Below are 27,604 nucleotides of genomic sequence, written 5' to 3'. Positions count from 1 at the left end.
GAAGGCACTATGTTTTTATCATGTCGGGAATCCCAAGTCACTCCCAGTCTCTTTAAATTTTAACCCTCACCTCTCCTCGTACTAGGATCCTCAACCAATCAGGGATCAAATACCTTTCCCCACCAATCAGTTATCAGATAACCTGAACTTTACCATTAAAATATAATTTTATAAGTTCACATACAAAGTAAATACTTCTGCTTCTTACAGACAAATGCCATAATCATTTCCATAATATATATTATGGGAATAAATTAACACTAAAGCAATTGTGATAAATTCATATCTCGAAAAATATCACGAGAAACAAAACGAGGCTTCAGACAAACCCCCATTAACCCGCGGCGTCCCGTCGACGTTCTTCCACGTCCTCATGTTTTGTCACTGCCAATCCCGTCGACGTACTTTAACGTCCTGCAGTTGCAAGGTTCATAATTTCCACAATTTTCAAAATTTGCGCTAGATTTTCGATTCGCCCACATACCCAAGCCTCCCCTACCTGCCGCCAGGCGGGCAGAATCCCAGACCCCGCATGACCCGCGCTCGCCCTTGTCTCGGTCACTCACCTGTTAGCAGTGACCCAGGTCAGACATGGCGTGTAAAGGTCTCTCAGACGACGAAATACAATCCGCCCTGGATGCCTTCACTGGAGATAGTGGTTCTCCTCTTCATGATGATGTGGTGGATCGAGATTACATGCAGCCTGAGGAAGAAATAACAAGCAGTGATGAGGAGGTCCCTTCGCCCCAGAAAAAGCGGTATGTCACGTATTGTAAGGCAAGGGAAGGCCAGCCTGCACCCAAATCACCTGCACGGACCTCTCTCCATCCCTAGAGAGAGATTCTGATGAGGATGAGGACGAGGACGAGGACGAGGACGGTGGCTTAGGATGTGATGTTGCCTTGTGGTTGGGGAAGGAAAAAATCTCACCCCGAGGATCAGAAGGTGGGGCGAGAAGGCCAATAAGGTATGGTCCTAGTGTTTTGTCTGGGGAAGGCGAAAGTGGTGTGGTGGGAGTGCGGGGTGAAAGGGAAAGTGGTGTGAGGGAGGCAGCATGAGCACGTGGTGCACATAGGCCTAGGGGAGAGGAGGTGGAGCCACTCCGCAGCACGTCTTTCGCCACACAATATTCCCAGACTTCCTCCCCACAGCCCCAGGATGTGGGGAAAGGAAGGAAAGGGAAGGGAAAGAGTAAAGGAAAAGGGAGAGGGAAGAGAAGTGCAAGTGATGAAAGGTGCCGCTCTCCACCTCCCCAACCTCCCCCACCACCACTAATGTTGCGTTGTGCCTTCAGCCATGTTTCAGAGAGTACCATAACTTCCTACACTACTGAAACTGTGTGGGATGGCGATATGACGCTCAGTATAATGGTAAGGCCAGTCAGTATTTTCTAAGTCTTATATAAAGTTGAAACGGGTGTAATGTTTGCAGGAAAGTAATGTATAAGTTGAGAAATAGTGTAAGTTGAAAGTGATATCAAAACTACACCCACTGTGTAAATCCGCGAAAATATGACACTCAGTATAACACTCTGGTTATTTTACGTATTCACAGGCCTTTCAATAACATTTAGCGTAATGTTAGCGCTTATTTATGTAGTGAGTGAACTTGCTGTGACTGTTGTTTCAACTCGTATTGTGTTTTTTCAACTTACATAATACTTTCCTAATAACATACATAATACTGTGATAGCAAGAATATAAAGTGGAAATGGGTGTAATGTTAGGAGGAAAGTAACGTATAAGTTGGAAAATAGTGTAAGTTGTAACAATTGATGTCACGAGTACACCCACTGTGTAAATCTGCGAAAATATTACGCTCAGTAGAACATTCTGGTCTGTATGTGATAGGAATGATATAAAGTGGAAAAGGGTGTAATGTTAGTAGGAAAGTAATTTATAAGTTGAATACTAGTGTAAGATGAAACAAATGATATCGCAATAACACTCACTGTGTAAATATGCGATAATATGACGCTCAGTAGAATAGTAAGGTCTCCAATTATGTGATAGCAATTATATCAAGTGGAAACATGTGTAATGTTAGTGGAGAAGTATTATATAAATACAAAAATAGGTTGTAAGTTGAAATAATACTCATAGCGACTTCACCCTCTGTGTTATTATGCGCTATCATTACACTAAATATTTACGTAAGGCCTGAAACTATCTCAAAACAGTTCTCTAAAGTGGAAAAGTGTATAATGTTATTAGGAAAGTATTATGTAAGTTGAAAAAACACAATACGAGTTGAAACAACAGTCACAGCAAGTTCACTCACTACATAAATAAGCGCTAACATTACGCTAAATGTTATTGAAAGGCCTGTGAATACGTAAAAACAGTTCAATAAAATGTAAAATGGTATAATGTTATTGGAGATGTATTATGTAAGTAGAAAAAATGATATGTATCATGATTCAGCAATGTTAGCGATTCATTGTGAACAGTTTGGCTGATTTCACTCGATTCGCACGATGGTACAATGCTTATTTCACCTCTATTTTTGTATAAAATCCAATTTACTCTTGTATCACATGTTTTTATGTTTGTAATAAATACATATTACTTACTTTCATTGGTTTCCCAGACTTATAACACCATAGAAAACGTGAGAGCCTCAGACCACCTACAGAGAATATGGTACCAGGTGTGACGAAGGTATACCTGTTTAGGCCACTTATGGACCCCGGTGAACACTTTCTTGGTGATTGACCATTGTTTCTGACCAAAAGCGAAAGTTTTAGCAAAAAAAATTTGGGTCCAAAAATGGTCGGGATTGGGGAGTACCAATGGTGAAAAAGTGGTCGGGACGGGGCGGGTTAAACCTAGATGGCACTGGCAAACCTTTAGACCAATCCTATAAACAAGGTGTTGTTCCCAGATGAATGCACGAATGAATCCTTTGAATCAATACAAATTATCGTCTCCAAATAATAACCTACAGATACGTGATAAACAGTTCTTAGTCGTGTGGGACATATCCCCCCACCAAAGCTATTCAAAGTACTTGAATGCCCTAATTCACATACGACTAAGGCAATCTGCTAACCTATTATCCTTCCCTTTTATTACTCTGACTTTGTAGGTGTAATTCTGCAAGAATAAAGCCCATTGCAAGAGTCTAGAATTTTCCTGTTTCTTCTTCTGAAAATATTCTAATGCTGAATTGTCAGTACATAACTCAAACTCTTTACCGTACAAGTACCTATCAAACTTACTGACTGCAAATACTATGGTTAAACATTCTCTTTCACATAATGAGTATCTCGTCTCCCTTGACTGAAGTTTTTGACTAGCAAACGCAACTGGTAGAAGACCATCCTCAAACTCTTGCAATAGTACTGCTCCGATAGCGTAGGCAGATGTGTGTGTGTGAACTAGAAAGTCTGCTGTTCTCAGCACAGGTTCATCTGTAATTCGCCTTTTCAGTTCCTCAAACTCACAGTCGCCCTCCTCATCCCTCTTAATGTTGTTGGGCTGCTGCTTGTGTAACAGATTTGTTAATGGAGCTTTTTTTCAGAGTACCGAGGAATAAATTTTTGGTACCAATCAATCAATCCTAGAAATGATCTTAATTGCTTCTTAGTAGTAGGAAGAGGAAACGAGTACGCATTGCACAGAACGATCTAAAGGAGTAATTTTGCCATGTCCCACTTTGTGACCCAAAAAGTCACAGTTTCGTATCATAGCAAACACTTTGTAGATCTAACAGTATGCCCTGCACTTCTGATCTTTAAAAATACCTGCATAACATGGCAAAATGCTCCTCCCAAGTGACTGTATGACCTAGAACATCAACATAATTACTGATTTCATTCTCTCCATATAACAGTTTCATCATTCGATTGTAAGTAGCAGGGGAATTTACCAACCCGAAGGGTAACCTGGTAAACTGGTAACATCCACTTGGGGTTGTGAAGGCAGTGTACTTTTTTGAATAAGCATGCATAGGAATCTACCAATATCCTCTACTGAAATCTGTATTAGAGAAGTATCTTTTCCCAGATACGTTAACCAGATAGCCTCGGGCTGGCTCATAGGTTCATTGTCAAATTTAGTTTTCTTATTCAGCTTCTTATAATTTACACAAAATCCGTATGTCCCATCAGGTTTGTTTACCAAAACAACTGTAGCACTGTAATCTGACTTTGATTTCTCCATCATACCCGCTCTTAACATGGGTTCTACCTCATCTTCAACAGCTTTTAATATAGCAAATGGTAAAGGGTACGGCTTTTCTCTTTCAGGCTCTTTGTCTGTCAGTTCAATAGTGTGTGACAATAAGTTGGTTAATCCTGGCTTCTCAGTAAAGGTATCAGAAAACTCTTCAACAAGTGCCTTTAAATAATTTCTCTGAGTAGGTAATAAATCAGGATTTATACTTACATCTTCAAAATTCTCCCTACCCTTTACCTCTGGCCACCGTAACAACTGTTCATCTTCCATGAGGTCACTGGGAATGACAGACACCGCAATTATCTCTCTCTCTCTTCATACTGCTTGAGGAGGTTCACATGAAATATCTTAGTCTTTCCATTTCCAAGCAGAACTCTGTAATCAAAGTCGTTGATAACTTCTACATTTTCAAATGGGCCCTTCTAACTTAGTAACAACTTATTTGAATCTGTGGGCAACAAAACTAATACTTTATCTCCCACCTTCAAAGATCGATTTCTAGCCGTCTTATCATCGTGGTGTTTATATCTTTCACTTGCCCTACTCAAATTTTCCTGCACTATCTTACAAGTATCTTGCAACTTATTTCTTAATTCCATCACATACTGACTGATGTTGAAAACCTGGCCTTCATCTCTCTTACCTACCCATACGTCCCTAAGAAGTCCCAAAGGACGCCTAACTGACCTACCATAAAGGAGTTCAAAGGGAGCAATGCCTGTACTTGTTTGAGGGACCTCTCTATAGGCAAACAATATTGCCGGGATATACCGATCCCAGTCTGTAGGCCGTTCTTGACTCATTTTCTTCAACATTTGCTTTAGAGTTCCATTAAATTTCTCATTTAATCCATTAGTCATAGGGTGGTAAAGGATAGTGAATGCCTGTCTTACACTTATGCATCTGCAAACCTCTTTCATTAATCCTGATGTAAATTGAGATCCCTTGTCACTTAAAATTTCACATGGAAAACCTAATCTTGAAAAAATTTCCAATAGAGCATCTGCTATAGTCTCTGTATTAATGTCTGGAATAGCTACTGCCTCAGGCCACCTTGTAGCATAGTCAACAAGAGTCAAAATATATTTATTACCTCTGGAAGAAGCTGGAACAATGGGTCCTACTATGTCAATGGCTATTCACTGAAATGGAGAATTCATTAATGGCATTTTACCCAAAGAAACTTTAGTTACTCTACCTTTTGGAACAGTTCTTTGATATATATACACCATCTTTTGATATCTGGAGTTATACCTGGCCAGAAAAAGCATGACCTTACTCTATCTTCTGTCTTTTTGGCTCCTAAATGGCCTCCAAGCAAAAATTCATGAGCAAGTATCATAATAGTTGCTCTACGACTAATTGGAACCAATAACCGTTTCCTCTCCTTGTCATTTAATTTATCTATTTTATACCAAAGTCCTTCGTGTTGTTGAAGTCTGCAGTTACAAGTTTTAGATGTCTAATGTCGCTGTAACATCCTTTGGATAGTCAGGTCATCCTCATGTTCCTCTCTAGTGATGGGAACCCTCTGCTGTTCCAAGTCAGTAGTCGCCACCTTCAGAAGTGTTGTAGGCTTCTTCATCCTCGCTTGTTGACGTGTAACCATTGCTCCGCCCAAGTCCTCTGCTGTAACATCCATGACGGTAAAGGGGTTCCCATCCTGTTGCATTGCTGATTCCTTGAGCTGTTCCTTGAAGTGAGTTCACCTGTCTTGCTCCAGGATATTGGTGTCTGTCGATTCTCCTGGCAGATCAGGAGTGGGAGGGGTTGCGCTGGGGATATTTCCGACGATCAGGTCACATATTGCGTCCGGCACGCAAGTGGCTTCTACCTCACCAGTGTAGAAAGTGGTTTGGATGAAAACTTTGGCAACAGGACACACATGAGCAGTACGGTCGATCAGTATACACCTCTTCTCGCCACCAGTCATCTGCTCAGGTCTCACGAATTTCCTTTTAATTACTATGCCTGTACATCCTGTGTCTCGTGGCACCTCCACCCTTTGTCCATCAATAAATCCTGAAATCACATGTAGACCTGCTCCCATTGAACTCTATCCAACTATGAGAGATAGTCTTACCTGAAGGAAGGTTCACAGTGGTGGGTTATTCTGAACAAGCTGCAGTCTCTTCTTCCTTAGGTTGGGTAGTCCTTGGCGATATGCCCTGTACGAGAGCATAAAAAGGGCCTTTATTCTTGATTTCTCAAATGCTTCTGTGACGTATAACCTTGAGCAGAGTTCATTTCCTTGGCACTCAAACTTTTATGCGAACCCAACTTCTCGTGTTTTGTAGTTTGTTTCATTGTCGTTTCCACGTTGGTCCTCCATGTGCCGACAAATAGTGCTCAATTTGGCTAATCATTTCTTCAAGTGTGGAGGGTGTGCGTTCTTTTAGGAAAACCCGATGGTCAGGATTGGATTTCCTAAGAAACTGTTCCCTCAGTATCAAGTCTATTAAGTTTTCATAATCCCTGGTGATTCCAGACATTTCTGTCCACCTTTCAAAGTACCTAGACATTCTTGATGAAACTTGATTAACAGTCTCACCCTTTTCTGGAAAAGATTCTGAACTTCTGCCTTCCTTCGTTAACATATATCTCCATAATATTGTCTCCTTCACTTCATCATAATTATTAGCACTAACACTGTCTAAGCACACGTAAGCTTGTAGAGCTTTTCCAGTCGAGTGAACTTAAATTTGTTGCCCATATTTCAGTTTTCCATTTTTGTGTCTCTCCATATCTTTCAAATCTTTAAATGAAGGCATCAATATCATCACAGTTCTCGTCAAATTTGGAAAGTTTTAACTTCAAAATATTTTGAGATTCTGTGTAGTAGTAGTAGTTGAGGCAGTCTGGCCAAACAGCCCCTAGTCCCTTAGGAAGGCTATGGTCGAGACTGGGCTTTCCCACAGAGCTCTCAAAGAGTGTATGTTTTGTTATTGGCGTAGGTGATGGTGTGCAATGCAGTCTTCCATAATGTGCTTAATAGAATGGGGTGCTGTGTTGCATCCTGGACAGGCAGCGACGGAGTCATCCAGCCTCTTCTGGTAGCTTAAGAGGGCTGGATGGTGCCCACATCTCAGCCTGGCCAGGTGGACCCTGTCCTCACGAGGGAGAAAGGATTCAGAAGGGTGCATGTCAGGAAGCCGTGCATGCAGCTGTGTGTTGTCTTTAAGTGACTGAATGGAGCTGAGAGTGATCTGAGTGTGGACATGCTTCTGGAAGCTGATCTGAGGTGGGCGAGGGGGAGAGATGACAGTATTTGTGTATGGTGTCGTGTGCTGGGTGTCGTTTTGATGTTCCTTGGTGTGGGTGGATGTGCTGCCATGTAATATAGTGGATGATGTGGGTTTGTGGAGGCTGCAGCAAGAAATTGGGTGCCTCTCATGTCTAGGTGATCCTTGACTTTGAGGACTTTGGTTTCTTGATGTAGGTGGTCAGTGGGTGTAGTAGCTGTGCAGCCTGTGATTATTTTTTGGGCCTTGTTCTGTATGGTCTGTATTGTGTTGTAGTGTGTTTTGGTGAGGTTAGAAGCCCAGGCAGGGCTTGCATAATTCATCACTGAACGTATGTATTGTTTGTATACTGTGGTGGTGGTTTCTTTGTTGTGTCCGAATGTTGTATGGTCAAGTGACCTCAAAGCATTGAGTCTTGGTGTTATTTTATTTTTAATGTTTGTGATGTGTTGTTTAAACGACATTGATGTACTGTACTGTATGTTACACCAAGGATTTTGTGTGTGTGTGTGTGTGTGTGTGTGTGTGTGTGGTAGTGGAGTGTTATTTATGGTGAGGTGTGGGATGTGACTGTGTTCTGCTGTCCAGTTTGTGAGAAGGGTCACTGTACTGTAGATTTGGCTGGGACTATTTTAAGCCTGCTTGTGGTGAACCATTCGTGTAGTGTGTTGAGGTAAAGTTGAATGATGTGTGCAGCTATGTTTGCGTTTTGGTGTGTACATTTAAGTGTTATATCATCTGCATAGGAAGCTATGCGTATCTGTGATGTATGGGGGTGTGGGTATGCCTTGCTTGTATAGGTTAAAGAATGTAGGGGACAAAATTGATCCTTGGGGGATGCCGTTTGTGAAGTTTCTGATGTAAGAAGACTGACCGGCAAATGTTACGTGTGCACATCTGCCTGCTAAGTAGTTTGCCAGCCATCTTTTTGTGTTATTGTGCATGTTTGTGTCGAGTATTTTGTTTGTGAGGTTGTGGCGGGGGATGGCATCAAAAGCTTTGCTAATGTCTAGTGTGATGCCTTCGAAACCTCTCTGTGTAAGGTCTGTAAGAAGGGTGTTTGTGGAGTGTAGTGGCCTAAAGCCATGTTGTGACTGGACTAGGGGAATGTGAGATGTGACTAGTTGTAGTACGAGTCATTCAGTGACTTTGGAGGGGGTGCACAGGAGTGTAATGGGGCGGTGTGAGGAGAGTAACGTGGAGTCTTTGTTGGGTTTAGGGATAGTGATGATAATGCCATGCTTCCAGATGTTGGGTATTATGTTGTGTGAGTAACTGTAGTTCGATATGTTGGCGAGTGCTTGTATGCCTTGTAGTCCAAGGTGTTTAAGGTGAATGTTGCTTATGTTGTCTGGTCCACAGGCAGATGAGTGTTTGAGGTTGTTAACCCCTACACCGCGGGCATGTTTACCGATGTTTTGCGTGTGCCACGGGGTTAATCGGGCTCCGACAGACTCTCAAAAAATATTTGCCAAAAATCAGTTATTAGTCCTAGAATATTAAAATTAGATATGCTTATGGCACATACCTTCAGCTTTCTCCTGGAATGTTTGTTGAGCCTTCGTCAGTTACCGTAGGACTTGTGGAGACCTCTGAAGTTGGGTAACGAAGTCTCCACTTTACACTTCCCGACAACCCATAATATGATTACCACAGCCAGATATTAACACTATAAACACTACTCTATGATTTTCAAGTAGTTTCGGATCCATACTCCGAAAAAAAAACCACTGTGAAAGCAATGAAAATTATGAGCGCGTCTGACCGTCGCACTTGCGCTAGTTCGCTCTTGGTACTCTGTCATTTATTATTCATAAAACCCCTCACACTTTATATTTCTATTACTATATAACACTTATATACATCTACAGTCTTTATCCATAAGTTTCCTTCAGTAGTATTAGTTTATTGTCACTGTAGGGATTCAATTTCTTTCAGTAAAATACGTAGCATTCACTTTCTCGTCCTGTATACTAGCATTGAGAGTGAATGTCACTTTCATCTTCACTCTCATAACTCATAGTATTCAGACATGCTAGAGTGAAACATTCACTTTCATTACTCCTAGGGTATATACTCGTATTCTTATAATACTACTCATTTACATTTCTATTTACGTTCTCTATTTTATTTACGTTATTTACATTTCTATTTTATTTACACTGTGTTATGCACTGTCACTTGAAGTAACTTATAAAACTATTTTCCATTGTTCACGTATATTTACATTCATTACTTTCACTTGCTGTTTACACATTATTTACACATTAGTTACAATTTCACTTGCACTGTTTTACTCAATAGAAAGATCGTAGTCACTCTTTTATCAATTGTCAGCCCTTTACCTCTTTCCACACAAGGTTTAGTAGGGGGTAAAGGACACAGGGCCCTTTGCATGGGGGTGAAAAAGTCCCTGAAGTAAGCAAGAGGAAACAGACGTACCTCCATTTCGGAAGATGAGAGTAAATTGATAAGGGAGGGCCAGGTGGAGGCCTACTTAGGGGATATTCAGTACTACCAACGTTAGCTCTTGAAACAGCTATGTATAGCACTGAAATGATTGGCAGGAAATCTAGATAATACATTATAAATTAGATAGTTCCAGGTGAATGTAAATATCACTTAGGCTTCTCCCTTCCCTCCTTATATGTATATTTATTGCGAAAATAGATTATACGGCATATTTCAAGGGGAAAAAACAGCGAAAATTAGTGAACGAGTGCACATGAGGTGTTGTCAGGTGATAATCAGCCAATTCCAGGTGTATGGCACTCTCACTTACCTTATTTCTTTCTTGTATATATTATTTGGTATAAGAATAGGGCTTAGGGCTTATATCAATGGATGAAATCAGTGAAAAATTCCAGGGAAGATTTACTTAGCGTAGCACGGCCGGGCAGGCGAGAGGATAGGGTAATGGATGCGGGGTAGGGAGGAGAGTCAAGAACGGGGAGAAATGGCTAAATTGTCAACAATGGATGGGAGTACAGATGAGATTAGGAGTGCTGACTAGTGTTGGACATTGGCAGTACTGATAGATGATACAAGCCCCCACTTGGAAGCCCGGGTGAATTCAAAATAACACAGAATCACAAAAGCGACACCCCGCGGTATGATCCCTTGCTCCCAAGCGTCACGAAAGTGACGCTCCGTGGTTAAGGGGTTAATGATGTGCTTCGTCTGGTTGTAAGTGAAAGGTGCATAGTCTGGGTCTGTGGGGAATGGTCTCTTACGTCGGATGATATGTCGGTCTTCGGGATTGGGGTTTAAATGGCTGACTTGTGAAAAGTGATTGATGAGAATGTTTGCTTGTTGTTTGTTTGAGGGTATGGTGTCTGTTGTTGTGATGGCAGCGTGTGATTGTGTGGTGTTGCTGTCGGAAAGTGTAATGCTGTTTAGTGTTTTGTAGAGTTTGCTGATGTTTGTTTTGTGATCAAGTGTTTGGAGGTAATTTTTCCAGCTTAGTGTTTGCTGTTATGATATTTTATTGTTTATCTGAGTGTTGAGTTCCTGTATTTGTTGTATGGTGTCTTGTGTTTAAGGTGTTGGAGAGTGTCGCAGTGTGTCCCATTGTCTGATAAGGCCTTGAATTTCTGGTGTGAAGTTGGAGTTGTGTCTCTTTCTGTTGCCTCTGGGGATGTGTCTTTTGTCTGCATTTTGTATAATTGTATTGACAGTGTGCACAGTGGTGTTGATATTTGTGATGGGTGTACTGTTTAGTGTTTTGAAATGTTGTTCTGTTTCAGTTACAAAGGCCTCCCAGTTGGCTCTCTTAAAATTAGTGTATGTGTTTGTGATGGGTGTACTGTTTAGTGTTTTGAAATGTTGTTCTGTTTCAGTTACAAAGGCCTCCCAGTTGGCTCTCTTAAAATTAGTGTATGTGTTTGTGGCCAGCTGGGATGATTCTGGTTTTGGTAGTGATGATGATTGGGAGATGATCAGAACCTAGGGTTTTGACCACTCCCCATGATGTAATGGGGGCGAGGTTTGGGGAGCAGGTGATGTCTGGAGATGATGGGAGGAAGAGGGCTTGCTGTGGGATATGGGTATGTTGGACTAGATTGTTCAGTATGAAAAGATGATCCGTCTGGGATTGTAGTACCAGCCCTCTGTGTGTGTCAGGGTTGTTGACATGCCGGGCCAATTACTTGGCATTGAAATCACCACCCAGGATGATGTTCGTTATGTTAGTGATGTGGTGTATCTGTGGGGAGTAATTGTGTGGTACTGTGGGAGACGATTGAGGGGGAATGTATGTGGTATCGATTGTTATGTGTGATTTGTTACTAGTGCGTATTTTAACCGTTTAACCGCGGGCATTGTTTTGGCCCGACTGTCCTCTCCCGCGGGGGTTTCAGCCAAATGTAAACAAACCTTTAAACCTTAATAACTCTGCACAGAATATAGCTAGAGAAAAAAAATGAGGTACCATTAGAAAGTACTAACCTTCAGCTTTCCATTGATGTAGGTTTCATGACTTTGTTGACTTTCACAGGACGGGCAGTGCCGTTAGAAGTGAGGGGTGTAAAATCACTATTTTACGCCTCACACACCAGTACCAAATGCCAACCACTCTCTGATAATAGTAATATAAACATATATGAACACTGCACATATGATAAACACCCATTCTGTGTTCACTGAGGTAGGTAAAAGGCACTGTAATTGCCCGCACTTCACTGCGGCTTCACCCGCTCACTGACGTTTGGTTAGCGGCGATGTTTTCATTATTTCTAACTTCTAATATTATTTTACATATAATCTGGGCAATATACATTATATTTACACTGCACTTATTACTATATTCCGTCACTGTCACATCACAGAATTACACAAGTGCCGCAGAATTACACAAGTGCCACAGATTCTCTTATTACAATATCACTTATTATACTGGCCAATATTTACAGTTTTTTCTAGGCAAGATATCCCTTATTACTACATTATCCATTATACAATTATTGGTAAAGCACGTCACTGTCACATAACTGTATATCACTGTCACTTTCAGTATTTATTCAGAGAGTGGAACTCGGCAAAGCACCGAGTCACACAGAGAGTGACTTGGCATTCCTGGCACTGGTGTGTGCTCATTTTTCTCGTCCGAGGCCTCTGTGTGGTGTTATGACATACTCTGCAGCGGCCCTGTGACAACCTGCCGCCTGCGGTAAGAGGCAATTTCACAAGCTGGTGCCAGCTCATGAAATTGCAGCACTCAAGACGGTCAGGTTGTGTGTCAGTGTCGCCTCGGGATCAATGCCGTCACCTGACCAAATCGTGCAAGCAGCTGCTGCACGACAGTCTTGGAGAACTGTCTCAGGGATGGTTGCCTTATGCCCCCGACTTGTGTCTTGTAGAGGATGAAGGAGTTGGGCATGCAGATATCGAGCATGTGCAGGCAAGCCTCCCTGTACCATCGGGTGTTTCTCCTGAGACAGTCTATTTCGCCAATCATCATATCAGACTTATCAACAAGTCTCATGTTCACATTGTAATCAATGACGGCATCAGGCTTCATGATTGGCTCTCCCGTCCTGTAGCTGACCTTCCCAGTTCTCTGCAATTCCCCCTTGTGGATGGTGCTGATCATATTCACGACCTTCTTGTCATGCCACCTGATCGCCAGAAGCTTGTCTGACTTCTTCAGGTGCACATCTCCCTTGGATGAGGATGATGCTTCTGGGAAACTTGGCCACTCTTTCCTATAGCTCTGTACAGTGCCAACAGTGCCAATGCCATGTTCAGCCAGGTATTTGGAGAGTTTCGGTGCTGTGTAATAATTGTCTGTGTACAGCACATGAATCCCACCAAAATACCTCTCCATCAGCACTTTTACAATGGAGCCAGAGAAGCCAAGGGGGTCTTTCCTGTTCACGTCCATTGTGCTTGCAGAGTAGATGACGAAATCAAGGATATACCCCATCTCACAGTCACACAGCACAAAGAACTTTATCCCAAAGTGGTGGCGTTTGCTGGGGATGTACTGCATGAATTTGAGACGTCATCTGAACAATACCAGGGAGTCGTCTATGACGACTTTCTGCATAGGACGGAAAAATCGCATAAATCGATCCCTAATCCTGTTGAGAAAATCTCTCACTTTCCACAAAGGGTCAGTTTGGGACGGGTTTCCATTGTCAGCGAAGTGCAGGCATCCTAGCAGCTGTCGGAACCGATCCCGTGACATATACTTCCCGAATGTTGGGATAGAAGTAATGTCATCCACGAGCGAGTACTCCTCCAACTCATGTCTCTTGATATGGGGCATAAAGAACATCAGTGCAAAGAACACATACAGCTCTCTGATCCCGACAGGCAACCACGACACTTGCTTTGGTGAGCCAATAGGTCCCAGCGCTTCTGCTGCACACTGAGCTGCATACCTATTGGTCTCATCGCTGACATGCTGCACGATTTCGTCATCTATGAAGGCCAGGAAGTAGTCTACAAAATCATCTCCTGCGTTGCATGGAAAGGCAGGCTGTATTCCAGCATTTGTCATATCAAACGGCGGATTGTGTGGCTGAAAATCTGCACCGTCAGACCAAACAAATGCATCAACTTTCCCTGTGCATGGTTCAGTGGAAGTGGCAGGTCGCATTGCACTCGTTTCCCCGTGAGAAGGAGCTGAGGTGGAGGCAATGGGTGAGGCAATGGGTGAGGCAGGAGGTGAAGCAGGAGGTGAGCGGGAGGGGGGTGAGGCAGGAGGCGAGCGGGAGGGGGGTGAATGCAGGGGTGGCGAGGGTGAAGGAGCTGAGCGGGGGGCAGGCGGGGGGGTTACTGACCTGGTGCGTGGTGAAATTTGACCCTCTCTTCCCCGCTTATCACCTCGCTTATCGCCCAGCTTTGCCCTCCAACTGCCATGCATCCCCTTTGTTCTAGGCCAGCCTGCCCTGCTTACCCTGCCTGCACAGCCTGCCTTCCCTCGCTGTGCAGACTCTGGGAATTCATATTCCTTAGTTGATGTAGACTGAGGAGAGGGCACGGCAGAAGATGAAGATGATGTGAGGGCAATAGGGCTAGGGGAACGGGAAAGTGGTGGGAAATGCTTGCTAGGGCCTGGTGTAGGAGATGTAAGTCTGCGCTTCACTCCCTTCCCATGTGCAACACCAATTTTCCCCATAGGCGCCTTCCCTTTCCCAGAGTAAGTTGGGGGTGGTGGGGGGGAAACTACACGCTCACTTTCATCACTGTCACTGTCAGTGCTAAAGGGTTCACCACCAATCACTGCAAAATCGTCACTACTTGCTGTAAGTGTATCACTCTCACTGCCACAATCCAGAGTTGTACTTACAGTTTTGTCCAGCTCATTTCTAATTTCTGGAGTGCTCAACCCCTTCTGCCTCGCCGTCGGCAGTTCCTTCACCGGTGTAGAGGTCGAAGGCACACTAGCACTAATCATTTGCGAGGAGGAAGCGAGCGACGATGAGTCGGGACGAAGCGCCATTATCACCCACAGAGCTGGACAGATACTGACTGATGCATGTCAGGGCAGGGGTGGGGGGGGCCCCCTCGGGGTGGGAGGAGGGAGGTGTGGGATGGCTGGCGTGAAAGAACTCGACAGCTACTCTTGCGTGAGACAATTTGCGCACAGGAAAAACGTGCGGTGTTCAAAATATTCACGAACATTCCAGAATGACACCCGCGGTTTGGTCCAGTTTTGTCGATGTCATTCTGGAATGACACCCGAGGTAAAGGGTTAACGGATTGTATTTCTGTTGTGGTGTCATGTGGGGGGAGTAGTGACTGTGTACATTGGTATCTGCAAAGTTGATGGGTTTGTGTACCAGGGTGATGAGTCCACCGCCACCACCATTGGCCCGGTCTTGTCGAATGGTGGTGAAGTTATGAAATGTCGGTGTTTTCTGTGCTCTGTGTAGTTTTGTTTCTTGTAAGATGGCGATGTGTATGTTCTGTTGTTTGATGAATTGTGCGAGTTCTTGTTTTTTGATGTTTATGCCATCCATGTTTAACTGAAGGATGTTTATGTTGTGTGTGCGATGTGTGTTGGCTGCTGCAGCAAGGGGGGGGGAGATGGTGTGGGTGGAGGGGGAGGGGTAGGAGGAGGTTGTGATGGAGGTAAGGGTTGAGGTGGATTAGGATGGGTTGGAATGAGAGGAGTTGGGGGACTGGATGGTGTGGGAAGGATCGGTGGGTTTGGCTGTGGTGTGAAGGAAGTAGGAGTAGGATTGGTAGGGGGGTCGGTGGGTGGGGGGAAGGAGCATAAGGAGCAGGTCCAGGTGTTTGTGTAATGTTTTCTGGATGCAAGTGTTGTGCAGGTGTAATGGGTCCAGTTCTTGCAGGAATTGCACTGAACTGAACCTTTTGTCTGTCGGCTTGACGTGATAGGTTATGAGCATGTTGGACATATTTGTTGGTTGGTCCTGGATTGCTCTTAATGTCCCCGGCTAGAAGAAATCGTTGAGAAATGACAGCCGGGGGGTCATTTCTCGGTGTAGAAAAAACGGTGTTGTGTGTGTTGTGTTGGGAGATGTGGTACTTGCCTGTGTTAGAAGAACGATACCTTGACCTTCGCTAGTCATATGTCTGCTTCGTTATACTTCCAATTCTTTTTCCCGAATGGCTAATCCTTTTTCTTTAAACTCTAATTCGGCTCTAGTTCGTTTCTCCTCTGCTTCTAGTTCCCTTTCTCTTAGTTCACGTTTTAGTTTTTTCTCTTCCCGTTTTAGTTTTTCCTCTTTCCGTATTTCAGCCCTACTTTGGCGTTCTTCCTTACACATGTCACTTACAAACGATCTTAGTTCCTCATCATAATCAAGCCGTTTACCGAGTTACAATGCTTTTTGCATGACGTCAAGTTCACTTATGGTTAAGGGTTGTATAGCTTATTCACTTTCACAGTTCACAGTTCATTTTTCACCTGACCTTAATGCCGCCAACATCTGGTGTGAATCCCTGGTCTGGACACCATTTATTTGTCGTATTTTCACGGGCACACTAGAGTGTAAAGTTGGGGAAAAAAGAGAATCCCAGGTGATTTTGTCTTTCTTTTCATTTAACACAACAATAATATATTTACATAATTATATACAGACGATTTTTCACTCCTAATTTCCTGGTGCGAGCAAAGTCTCTTCCTCAGTTTGCAAGAGCAATTTTCCTGTCCTGTTAACACAGAGTAAACAGTCATAGTTTCCATGTCACAATGAAGGGTTAACACAGTCTCAGTAATAATCCAGCGTGAGCAAAGTCTCACAATTTCCAAGGTCGAATGAAGGTACTATGTTCTTATCATGTCGGGAATCCCAAGTCACTCCCCGTCTCTTCAAATTTTAACCCTCACCTCCCCTCGTACTAGGATCCTCAACCAATCAGGGATCAAATACCTTTCCCCACCAATCAGTTATCAGATAACTTGAACTTTACCATTAAAATATAATTTTATAAGTTCTCATACAGAATAAATACTTCTGCATCTTACAGAGATATGCCATAACCATTTCCATAATATATATTATGGAAATAAATTAACACTAACGCAATTGTGAATTAGTTCATATCTCGAACAATATCACGAGAAACAAAACGAGGCTTCAGACAAACCCCTATTAAACCTAGACAGCATAGCAAACCTTTAGACCAATCCTATAAACAAGGTGTAGTTCCTAGATGAATGCACGAATGAATCATTTGAGTCGGTACAAATTATCGTCTCCAAAATAATAACCTACAGATACGGGGTAAACAGTTCTTTAGTCGTGTGTGACAATATATACCAATAATTATGATGAATATGACAGACCAGTGTGCTTATAACGTTATAGTGTATGATGTTCATGCTGTGTGTTAAACGCTAGGCAGTATGAATGTAGAGTCTCTCTCTGTTGTTGCAGGTTTGACAAATATAGGAACAAGTCCAACTGGCGGGTCCTGTTATTATCCTGATGACTAGGGTTTAGTAGTGTGGTGCTTACACACTCCCAAGCACTTCTTCGCGACTGGCATCATATTATAGGGTTGGTCAGTGGCAGATCATACTACTACTTTAGATCCTTTCCCCGGTACTTAATTGTGACTGCCAGTGTATTTCAGTATTAATCACTTCTTGCTCAGGGGACCGATTCAGTAATGTGTTTGTAAGCTCAGGCACCTAACTTAGATCCGGTACCACAGATGATTCACTGTCAAGGCACCATAACCACACTGCAGTTTGGTATTCAGTACGTTTTTTTACGGCGCTCTACCTTGCTCGTCAATTGCGCCCACTTCATGTCTGCCACACCAGCTGATTTCCGTCCAGGCAACCTGACAGGCTTTTACAAGCGAACCTTGGGCACGATCAACCTATCACGGAGTTTTCCACCATCAACTGTTTGGGATGTAAACACAAAGTTCGTCTTTGCACTATGTGGGGAAGAACACAACTCATTTTTTATTTAAGCCAATGCCATCATGGATAGGGAAATAAGTATCCCCAGTCAGTGAGAAACTGCTTAGAAAGTTTCGCCCTTTTCCAATGACAAATTAGTAAAATGCTTTGTCAATGAGATAATGATTATTTTTTTCTTTTAATGCTAAAAAACATATACATTCTCTTTTGCTGCCTTGGACATAGGTCCCACCAGTGTCACCAGTTACCCTTGGAAATACACGTATTTGACTAATTCATTGTAGCAAATTATTTATCTCCTTCACTGTTCTAGGATAACTAATGTTTCCTAACCTTTGAATGCAGCACAATTCACTTGAATGATGACTCTAAACACTAGACTGACATAGTACAGCTGAATCATCAGCACTTTCCCCTAAACTGACATAGAGTAACTGTACATAACCTAACCAGTCAAACCTGACAAAACCTAATATTAGCATAGTCATGACAGGAACAGAAAACCTGCTGACCTAACGTAACCAGACCTACTTAATGTCATTTTAACTTAGAAGCCATCGCAGAGAGAGATCATCTAACATAATTAGATCTGACCTAACCTAAATTTAACATAGAGGCCAAAACAGAGGAAGATATCTAACCTAACCTAACAGACCTGACAACCTATTTTAATGGCCAGTAGATGTCATACAGTGGGAGATAACCTAACCTACCCTAACCAAAATAGATCTGACCTAACCTTATTGTAACGTGGATGTCATAAGAGGGAGATAACCTAACCATACCAGACCTAACCGAGTTATTATGTAACTACAATAACAGAGGGAGATAACCTAATCAGACCTAACCTAAACAGCTTTTAATGTAAGGAGATAAAGGGACATAACTAATCCTGACCTAACCCTAGTGTGGAAATAGGCTACCGTAACAGGGAGATAACCGAACTAGCCTGACCTGACCTACTTTGAACATTGATGCCATAACAGGATATAACCTAACCAGATTTAAACTAATCTTATTTTAACGTATATGCCATAAGAGAGCGAGATAGCCTCACCTATCCTTACCAAACCAGACCTGACAACCTTAATTTAACGTAGCTACCAGAATAGAGGGAAAATTCCTAACCTAACCAGACATGACCAAACCTTATTTTATCGTAGATGCCATAACGGAGGAAATAACCTGACCAGACTTGGCTAAAGCTAACTTTACATTCTATGCCGTAACAAAGGGAGTTAATCTAACTTACTCGTATCTAAACTAACCACACATGGCCCAACCTAATTTTATCTTAGATACCTAAACAGAGGGAGATAACCTAACCTAAACCAGATGTGATATGCTAATTTTTAGGTAGATGCCATGAAAGTGGGTACCAAACCAAATGTTCATTTTCATTCATTCAATGCCAGACGCCATGTATCCCAAACGGGGTGGCCAAGGGCTTAGAGTTAATTGTTTTTACAGGGAGGCACTAATCCTCCACCAACCCCACTTGACACATAGGGATGCCAACAGCATCTGGTGTTTCCAGGCGGTCACCCATCCAAGTACTAACCAGACCCAACGTTGCTTAACTTCGCTGATTGGACGGGAAGCGGTGTACTCAATGTTGTATGGCTGTTGGCAAATATATATATATATATATATATATATATATATATATATATATATATATATATATACAGTGGTACAGTGGCAGAGTGTGCGTTTCGTACACGGGTGAGCCAGGGTTCGTGCCCCGCCAGGGTCATAAACTTTGGGAGTGTTCACCCGGCCACGTACTGCATTGGCGGACACAAGGGGTGCTGTGGTTGAACCAGTGTCGCTTACTGTAAAGTATGCTTGCACCCAGTCGGTTTGCGCGGGCCGATTACACTTGGTTCACAGACTATACACACATCCACCTTACCAAACCAAACCTGACTTAACCTACGAAGATGCTATAAATGGGAGAAATGAACGAGAGATTCCCCCCCCCACCTCTCTAGATACCTTCAGGGTTGGTTAGCTGGATATCATTTCGAAAAAAAAAAAAAGAAGAAGAAGCCCATAGGGTGTGCTCCAGCGATACAAAGATAGCTTCCGCCACCTCCTCCTGCCTACATTTGTTACAAAATTCTGTTATTTTACCAAAGATTGGGTATTCTCAGAACCTTCTATTGTACAAATGAAAAAAACAATTAATGCACTGTTATCATTGCAACTATTGCATTATTAATTTAATAACATCGATTCAATTGGAAGGGGACCAGTGGCGTAGGCTAACCCGTGGATTGTACAATTATCTTTTTTCTTTTTTTTTTAATCCCACCCCGTGGTGCGCAAAAAAATAAAAAATGAAAGTTTTTTTTTTTTTAGTTTTTATCATAACCTTTAAGATAAACACCAAGAGCATCATCTGGTGAAAAAAAAAAAATCTCTGTGTCTCCGTCTTTGTGTAGGGCCATGTGTAAGTTTACACAGGGGAGTAGTGAAAAAATGAATTAATTTTTTTTTTTTTTGTTTATTATAAACTTAAAGATAAACATCCAGGGCATCATCTGGTGAAAAGAAAAGAAAATCTCTCTCTTCTGGTTTGCGTAGCACCATGCGTGTGTTTGCGTAGGGGTCGAGTTGTTAATGGTGATGCGCGGGCAGCACAGCCTGAGCTGTGGCTCACAACGCGACTCTACCCAGCCTGAGATGTGGCTTCCAATCCACGGGTTAAGGTATGTCCTTCCAGAGCTTGTCTTGCAATGCGCCCATGTTCTGTGAATGACTATAGCTGCCTCAGTGCCGTACCTTCATGCGACGCTAGGGAATCCGGTGCCATACTGTTCTGTGAATGCGTCCCCAGCATTCAGCATGGAGGAATGACAGTTTTAGGAAAATTTAAGGTACAGTATTGTGGAGATTTTTCTGACATTCACGGCAAAAGGCCTCCACAAAGTTACAAAAAAAAAAAAAAAAAGTAAGATATACTATCGTGGATTTGCTTTCATTTGACGGAAATGGGCCATTCCCACTGATTGAAGGCTAAGTCGTGGTTACATGTCATTTGCTTTGCTTTAGTTAAGTGGTAGCAATGAGTTTCCTGGGTTACTAGCCAAATCATTCCTCCACTCTGACCACACTTGACGGTCAACTGACGTAAACAAGGATATGAATCTTTGCCAGGTCAAAGTAAACATAGTACAGAAAACACGTCACCGTACTGAAGGGATTAATTTTGCGACACACAACACTCCGTTAACATAATGTCACCTGCATCCATGCTCAAAACATGCTGCCGCATCGTATCGACATTACCAGCTGCATTTGCCTCTTAACCTTTTCAATCCGCTAACTATAATCTCTTCATCTTAATTTGGCCCAGATGATCGTTCTTGTGCAACCTGTTACACGTAGGTAATTGGCTGGAAGAAGCTTTTATCTTCCCCACATCATTTCTCCGTGGCTAGCATCATAATTTAGTGTTAATCTTCTTATAGTTCAACAATCAAGATGGAGAGATGGAAATTTTAGGGCAAATTAAAAGTGTATAATATTATAATTTATATTTGCTATTAACCGACAACATTATTCAGCTAAGCAAAGACTTTTCCAATTGGGCAGGTTAGATATTGCCTTCATTATCCACCACTACTAGAAATCTCACCTTATGTGTAATGAAATAGCTTGTGGTGAATTGTTTAATAATATTGCTAATGCTAATAATAATAATAATGAAAATAATAATAATAATAATAATAATAATAATAATGATGATGATGATGATAGAAATAATAATATAATAATAATAATAATAATAATAATAATTATAATAATAATCATTATTATCATTATTATAATAATAATGAAAATAATAATTGTGTTGAGGGAATAACTGTGGCATATAAGGACAAATACAGAGGCAGTGGGCATGTTGGGTAGACAAGAATGTAATATGTGATGCCTACTTAACCTCTACAGCACATCATGTTTCATTATCTTTGTGTTAGTCTCTCCAGGAACCAGGCTGTCCATCGATCACTCACTAACTTTTTTTTTTTTTTGTCAGTAACGAAGGGCTCAGGTCCCGCGTAATATAACACTCCTTTAGCAAGTACCTTTTGTCCTTATATTCTCATTACATCCAGACGATTTTCTTCATCTCATGAGAGAGACTCGTGTAGTGAGGGAACTAAGAAAGGCTTTTGTCCAACTCCTCAAGTTTCAAAATACTCTCCTGAGATGATTAACACCTTGAATACCATGACTATTTTCTCATGTTTGTTTTCTTGCATTAATTTTTCTTGTTCCTTCTTTTTTTTTTTTCTTTTTTTTTACCTCAAAGCAATTTTAATTTATGAAACCGGTTTTGAGCAGAAAAGATTAAATATAGCCTTCCTACAACCAATCACTACAATGGACCTCCCTACAGAGAAAATCACAGAGCAGAAAGGATAAAATCATTTGATGACAGCAAGAATTTAAAAATAATCCTAGTGGTCAGTTACTTATTTATTTAAATATTCATTTCATTTACACAGCATGAATACCAGTCATAATTATTTTCCCCCAAATAAACAACAGCATTATGATACCAACTCTAACGTATGGAAGTGAAGCTTGGACCTTGTTGGAGGGACACAAGTCAAGAGTGAGAGCAGTGGAAATGAGGAGCATGTGGAGTCATATGGAGAGACAGACTGACAAATAAGGAGGTGATGGAGCGTGGTGGTGTGGATGTGGATGTGATAGGAAGCGTTAAGAGAAATACATTGATGTGGTTTGGCTATATGGAGAGCGAGAAACTAACGAGAAGATTGTATGTGAGTGAGGTAGAGGGGGATACAGGGAGATGGAGGCCAAGGATGAGATGGAGGGATGGAGTGGAGAGGTATATGAGAGAGGGAGGTGTGAGCTAGGAGCAGGGCAATGAAATGGTAGGGGACAGGGGGACATGGAGGCTATTTGTTTGTGGCCACCCCTTACGGGATTAAGACACCTGGCAAAAGAAAGAAAGAAGAGGATAAATGCATGTGGCTAGGCTACCTAGTTCCAGTATTAAAGGCAACATCGACCAGCCTCACTAGTCATGATCGGCATTACAAAAGCAAGAAAAGCCAACCACCCTTACATGAAATCCCTATAGGCTCCATTAGGCCTATGTATTTGTTTATTACCAGTCCCCGCCCCGGAGGGGCTAGGGGACGGGTGTTGTTTTCATTCGGTTTGTCTGTTTGTTTTTCTGTCTGTCTGTATGCATGTACGTCTGTTAACAACTTTACACGAAAACAACTGGTGCGATTTTTACCAAAATTGCAGGGATAATGGGCTGTGACCTGATCACCTGATTAAAGTTTAGGCCGCACTGGGCTAAGGCCCAGGCTGTAGACCAATGAAATGAAAAAGAATGTTTTTTAAAAATCTTTTTTTTTTTTTCATAACTCCCTTCAAATTCGTCATATCGACATGAAACCAAAACCTAAAAGTGCATCTTTCAAATCTGCATCTTATAATACGCCTCCTTATATCAGGGGGGTCACCCCACAGTTAGCTGTAAGGGGTCAATGTCAGGTGGGTTGGGCCTAAAAATCCAAAGTGACAAAATCGTAAATTTTCATCCGATTTACTCCAAATCTGATATGTGACATCTTTGACTAGATATCCTGTTGCGTTTATACGTCAGCACTAAAATGACTGCCGGGGATGGGTTTGCTGTGCCTTGGCACCGCGTCTTGTTTATATTAAGCCATCTGCTACCCCCACCCAAACATCCTCACATCAGCTGGCAAGATGATTCCCAGCTAATCTCTTCATTGCCATGATTGTTTTTTGATGTAATTTTTGCAATTTCTGGACGATTTTATTCGCCTTAGGGAAGATCTCTTATATGAAGGGTGTTAATGAAGGCTCTATGTGACCCCTACAATTGTAAAAGTCTCAGGTAAGCTCAATGAAATAGTCTGTAAATAACAAGAACACAATAAAAATTACGTCAGTGGGGTGAAGGCGTTTTGCCCCTCAACATCTTAAGGTATTATTTTATTTGTTACACCATCAGACTATTTCATTTAGTTTTCTAGATATTTTCCATAATGTGAAGTTAGTGAAAAGAACTTTGGCAATTTTTCCAAAATTTTGACAATGTCATTTGATGAAAAGTGCACATGAGGTAGAGGGGGAGAGGGGGGGGAGGGAGACTAAGGATAAGATGGAGAGGATGGAGTGGAGAGGTATATCGTCACCCTCATGTAGAAACTGCTTAAGTCATTTTTCGGCGATTTCTGGATTTTTCACTAAATCAGTTCTTCACGTGGCGCACCTATTGGTATAGCTGCCTTTGCCAGGTCTAGGGTGTGATTGGTCTAAAATGCGCCTCAATTTTCTCCTTAAGTCATCGAAAAGTTAAGGAAATGTTTTTTTTTTTTTTTTTTTTTTTTCCCCCGAAAAGTAGAAATAATGACTTAGGCAGTTTCTTTACGAGGGGGACGATATGAGATAAATGGGTTATGTTTTGAAGGGAGGTCAGTCAAATGGCAGAGGACAGGACAACGTGAACATTTATTTGTAGTCGCTCCTACGAGATTAAAGCGTCTGGCAGTAAATAGACGGACCGATAGATTTCTAGATAGATAGACAGACAGATAGACATAGGTATATAGATCTGAAGGTACTGCGCCGCTCGTAAAAAAATTACCAGTTAAGTGAAGGAGTTATACTCATCATTCCCAGGATTTTACACTTTTACCTTCTGTCTTATGGTGAGTGCAGAGACTTTAGAATGTGGGTTTGGATACAGCTTTATTAGCTCCTTCAATAGGAGGTCTTTCCTGAGCTGAATAAAATAATCTAGTGATGGAAAAAATAAACTATAACAAGGCGTCTTTGTTTGGAAAGGGTTATGCCAAGTATTCTAAACGTTGTTCTGTTGTGGAATATTTATATACCATATTTGGGCGACCAGGCGGCAGTTGCAGTACTGTATTTGTAGAAAGGGAAGCGTGGAGATTCAGTATGGCACAGTAGTAGTAACATCGTACCTGGGAGGACAGTTGCGTCTCTTGGAATGGGGTATAAAGTCTTTGTACATGGAAAGAGACATGAAAAATAGTTCAGTGCAAGTAGGAAGGATATAGAACGTTAGGCAGAGAGAAAATGTGGGAACACTTTGCAGAACAACACTGTTGTGTATCCATTGCTGATTTGTTGTTACCTTTCTGCATAGTTTATACTGTTAATTTGATGTTACTTTCCTGTACAATATATAATGTTAATTTGACGTTACTTTCCTGTATACTGTAGATTGTAATGCTGTTTTGATGTTACCTTCCTGTATAGGTTGTAATGCTATTTTGATGTTACCTTCTGGTGTAGGTTGTAATGCTAATTTGATGTTACCTTCCAGTGTAGGTTGTAATGTTAATTTGATATTACCTTCCTGAATAGGCTGTAATGCTAATTTGATGTTACCTTCCTGTATAGATTGTAATGCTATTTTGATGTTAACTTCCTGTATAGGTTGTAATGCTAATTTGATGTTACCTTCCTTTATAGGTTAAAACACTGTGAGATGGGATTTCTGTTCTTACTATTGTACAAATTTTTCCATGGCATTCTTTTTCCTGTTAGCTTCAACTTTGGAACTGATGTGTGTGGGGAGCCTCCCAGATGTGCCGTCCTTGCCATTGACTAGTAGAATATTTGACTTACTTATCGCCTACTGTATAATTATCAAACAGCATTGCCAGATCAACAGGTTTCCATTCTTTTGTCTTCCTTAAGCCACAAGTTTATTTCTTTATATAGCACGTTACTATCATCTTTTATTTCGTTGTCTTAGTTACCGTCCAGCCAATAAAAAACAACAGGGACAAGACCAACAGATTTCTTTTTCCTTTGTATTCTTTTTGCTACCATTTTATCTTGTAAATAGTTCGCTAGTATTATCATTTACTTTACTGCCTCAGTTATCGCCTACCCTATAGCAAACAGCATGAACAGGACCAACAGGTTTGCTCACCTTTGTGCTCGTTAGGCTACCAGTTTATATTTGGATAAACTCCTTTTTTTTCACGTTTTATTTTATCTAAGCAGCTCTGTGAATAATAAAAGGTTATAAATAACAGATAAGTGAACACCAGTGTACAGTATGCAAAAATAATTCGCTATGGAGGTGTCAGAGAACTTCTTGGGACGATATTTTATGTCAATTTAGACATTTCAAAATGCCTCCTCCACAGCCATTTATTTTCCCGATTAAATATTTTTATCATCTCGTACTTCACTGTAACAAACTCCGTCCATATTAGAAAACCCCTCTCTGTATCCTCCTACAATTTCTATACTCATTTCAAAGCTAAAGTGACTGTTGTGTATACCTGTGCAACGACATACCTTGCTCTCGTTTTCCTGAACGAGAAACTTTTGAGTTCTCTCTCTGGTTTCGGCATTCCTGTCATTCTCTGACTAAATATATCTGTGCCGTAACTTATCCCCAAATTTTACTGACTATGAAAAGTTCTTCGACCATCCTACTTCTATGATGAAATACATGCTATCAATTTCTCCTTTCTTTGAAATCTCCATTCCAGTAGATTTCAATATTCATCACCACCACTGGCACGCCATTCCTTTCACTGATCTCTCTGGTGAACAAGCCTATTCTTTTTCTATCCACAATGACCTAGGGCAGCTTGTACAACACCCTACCTGTATCCCTGACGACCATGGAAAGAGTTGCAACAAACTTGACCTCTTTCTTACAAGTGAATTTCTGCTAACATTGTTGATCTTTTCTCTCCGTGGGGCTCCTCCAATCACAACCTTTTCTCCTTAACCTGTCCTGTCGCTCCAGTAAGGCCTGTGTATCCTCCCAAGAAGTGGTGGCTGTGGCACTTTGGAGTGGATGATTGGGAGGCCCTCACGCAAGACTTCTTTGATTTTCTCTAGAGTAACTGTTGCTTCCCACAGCCGAGAGCCATCTGAGTGTGCCTTGCAATTACAAAGATTATTTTCTCGGGCATGGAAGCATACATTTCTTTCTCATAATTATCTTGTGGCGAATGCAAAAGAAAAAAAAAAGTTTCATCACTCCTGTTCTAATGCTGTTTACAACAAGGAGAAGGCTTATAAAAGCTACTGGAGCCAGTCCCAACCCTCAATCTCGTCTTTTTTATGTTTCTGCCAGGAATTATGCTAAATCTGTTCTTCGCTCTGCTAAAAATAATTTCACCCGTACTAAATGCTCTAAACTTTCTACCTCCAGTTCTTCTCGCTAATTCTGGCACCTTGCCAAAACCTTTCTAATAGATGTACTTCATCATCCGTCCCTCCTCTTTCCTTTCTGATGGCTCTGTAGCTAATTTATCTGCTGATAAAAGAAACTCTTCGCTCAGACTTTCTCCTCCGATTCCACTTTAGACGATTCTAGTGCTGTTCATCCATCACTTCCCTCCTCTTACTTCCTCATGGCTGACATTGAAATTTCTTCAATTGATGTATTTTCTGCCATCAGTGGCCTTGATACTAACAAGGCACATGGTCGGATGGGATCCCTTCTATTGTCCTCAAGAATTGTGCTTTTGTGCTTACACCCTGTCCAGGTAAAGTCTTTTGTCTTTGTCCGCCAACTTGTACCTTTCCTTCTTGCTGGAAGTTTGCATTCGTTCAGCCTGTCTCAAAAAAGGGTGACCATTCCCAGCCCTCTAACGATCATCCATTAGCTCTGAAATCCCGTATTTGAGAAGTTTTTTGAGTCGATTCTTACAAAGAAATTTAAATCACAATTCCTGTCACAACTTTCTGGTTGTAAGTATGGGTTCTGCTAGAGATGCTCCATTGGAGATCCTCAAAGCTACCTT

General features: G+C 41.7%; 1 pseudogene; it reads right to left on the bottom strand.

The window, feature by feature from the left end:
* Window positions 1–19,283: 19,283 nt before the first annotated feature.
* On the bottom strand, window positions 19,284–19,402 carry LOC145411285 (5S ribosomal RNA; annotated as a pseudogene).
* Window positions 19,403–27,604: the final 8,202 nt, after the last annotated feature.

The sequence above is a fragment of the Coenobita brevimanus genome, chromosome 88, assembly GCF_032717465.1.
Source record: "Coenobita brevimanus isolate Jiangsu-jjx chromosome 88, ASM3271746v2, whole genome shotgun sequence".
Lineage (NCBI taxonomy): Eukaryota > Metazoa > Arthropoda > Malacostraca > Decapoda > Coenobitidae > Coenobita > Coenobita brevimanus.
Note: the sequence above shows the minus strand (reverse complement) of the source record. Positions and strands in the feature narration are given on the sequence as shown.